Source organism: Mus pahari, chromosome 6 (genome assembly GCF_900095145.1).
Source record: "Mus pahari chromosome 6, PAHARI_EIJ_v1.1, whole genome shotgun sequence".
In the NCBI taxonomy this organism is placed as follows: Eukaryota; Metazoa; Chordata; class Mammalia; order Rodentia; family Muridae; genus Mus; species Mus pahari.
The window spans coordinates 100,688,952-100,691,831 of record NC_034595.1 but is presented as its reverse complement, the minus strand read 5'-3'; positions in this window follow the sequence as shown (position 1 = coordinate 100,691,831).

Below are 2,880 nucleotides of genomic sequence, written 5' to 3'. Positions count from 1 at the left end.
CTTTAAAGCGTCAACATAGACGCCACATCAGAATTGGTTACATCTGGGAACATCTTGGGCTTCCCACCTGCACTGGCTAGCTCCTCCCATGCCTACCCCCCCCCCCCCCCCGCCGCCATGACCTCCCTGACCAAAAGAAAAGAAGAAAGGGGGAAAAAAAGAAAAAAGTCCATTTCATGTTATCCATATACTCAGTGGAGCATGGTCACATTGTTAGTTGCCAGCTGCCTAAGCAGGGGTGAGCCTTTCTCCTTCTGTACCCAGGCTAGAAGCCACCAACTCAGCCTTGCACAGCTGGAGAGGGGTGGGGCCAGCTCCCCGCACCCACGCTAATGATGCTACCATGCAGGAGGCCGGATGATCCACAGACATCAACACAACCCCTGGCAGAATCAAGACTAGCCACCCACTCAGTACCTAAACATGGCCTTAGGTGGCTGCACATGCCACCCACGTCCGCATGCCCCCACAGCCCCGCAGCAAAGCTGGAAGACATCACCGAGGTATCAACCGCATGGACTGCCTATGTCCACGTGGGTCTCAGGCTTCATTGCAGCCCAAGGCAGCAGCATGGACCACAGACACCAACGTGGCCTCCAGTGGCATCACAGACTTCCGTGGAGGAGGGCCTCCTCTCTGGCCTCTGTCATTGCCTAGAGCCAGGGGGAGCCTGTGGCATAAGCTCCAGGCTGCTGCACAGTGTCACACCAATCTTACTGGGCAATGACATGTTGTCACCACTGCCATCACGTTTCCTGTTGGGACTCTCTCCACAGCCTATGCACCACTCCATTTTTTTTTATCTTCCCCACCTCCCCATCACATATTTGTTTAACATAGTAGCACCTGCCACCCAGTCACCCACCTTTCACCACAAGGTTAGGAGTGACCTATGTGTCTTCCCAATAAATAATACATTTCATATGAGCTACTATAAATAAATTTTCTGCTTCCCCTATACCAGGACATTAAGTTAATATTTCCTCATTTCTTCCTCCTCCCTGACCCCAAGACAGGGTTTCTCTGTGTACCCTGGCTGTCCTGGAGCTCACTCAGAGATCTGCCTGCCTCTGCCTCCCAAGTACTGGGATTAAAGGCGTGTGCCAGCACCACCAGGATCACCGAGGTACTGAAAGAACAGAAACTTCAACACCCAGAATGGAAAGGGAGCAGGCTGGAGAGGAAGGGAAGGAGGCTGCTGGATTTGAGGGCAAAAAGGTCACTGTGGGGAAGGAATCTCATCATTCCTTCCTTCCTAAGTTCAGTTCATGGGGAAATTTTTGTTTTGAAACAGGACAGGCTCGTTTAGAGGCCCTCCTGTCTCTGCCTCCTGGGTGCTGGTATTGAAGGCATGGTTCACCACACCCAGCCCTAAAGATTCATTTTTATAATTTTTTTAGATTTATGATTTTATGTGTGTAAGTGCCTGTTACTTGGATGAATCGAAGCTGGTCCAATCAGAGCAGCAAGGCATCTCAGTCCATTACCTCTAGATAGGCCATATGTGCACATCTCTGTGCGCATGCATACAGTTCTGCCTTTAACAGTCCTCGCTTCATCCAAGCATGGCAGGTATTTCCCCATATAAGTAACCCAGGCAGCCTTGTCAGCAGTGAGGCCAACTGTACATGGCCACCTTTCGATGGCACGGCTGGCCTACAGGAATGTGTGTCCCTCCCAATGGATGCATGAATTAAGGAGAGCCAGGAAGCCATAAAGACTGGTGAATGTTCTAACCCAAGGCTGGTAGCTAATGCCTGAGGTGGTCAGTTTTAAAGGTTTGCTTTAGCAGTTTGAGTAGTTCTAGTCCATGATTGATTGATCCATTGTTTGGGGGCCTCTAGAGACACAGCTCATGATATCAGATATACAGCACAGCAGAGCCATCTAGTGTCCTAGAAGCAGAAATGAGAGACTAAACTCCCACAGTCCCCTGCAAGACATGCCCCAGTGACTAACAACTAGGCCTTGCCTGTTAAGTTTTTACCACTTGGGGCTAGAAAAATGGCTCATCTGTTAAGAACACTGGCTTTCCTTCTAGAGGATGTGGGTTCAAGTTCTGAACCCCACAAGATGACTAAGAACCACCAACCTCCAGTTCTAGCGGACCCAATAACTTCTGGCTTCAATAGGTACCAGGCATCATAAAAGGTGGGATTTTCTGTTTTGGTAGTTTTGTGTTATTTAGTTTTAAAGTTTCTATCTGTGTCGCCTTCCAGGAACTTCTCCAGCTGGACACCAAAACCTAAACACACGGGGCTTAGAGGAGTTCTGAGTCTGAAATCTGGATCTAAAATCATTTTTCCTTCTCTTTGCCTAAGACTTAGAGATGCCAATAGTCATGCAGTGCCTAAGATGGTATGAGTGATGTTCAGGAAGCTCTTAGACAACAGTTCTCTACTGGAGACCTTTCCTGGAACTCAAGGCACCAGATCCAGAATGATGTGTAGGCGTGGCCACACGCTGTGTGAGCCAGTGCACTCTAGGCACACTCCGTGCTAATAGAAATCAAAAAGAGGATGGGAAGGGCATTGTCTCTGATGTGCAAGCGACGCCTTCCAGCCCAGACCCGGATGCCCCTGTGATTTTACATTAATTCCCTGCACTCAACCTGCTCCTTCCTTCCTGACTGGTGACATGTGGACAGATGAGCTGGCAACAAAAGCTCAAGCTTTTCATAGTGACCCTCAAGCCATCCTTGCCCACCGAGAACTTGATCTTAAAGACACTCATAAAATTGTGTATGTGTGTTGATGGTGTGTGTGGTATTCTACAGAAACATAGCATGTAATTAGATATAAACTTTTAAAAAATTTTTGTTTGTTTTTTGTTTTGTTTTTCTTTTTTTGTTTTTGTTTTTGTTTTTTTGTTTTTTCGAGA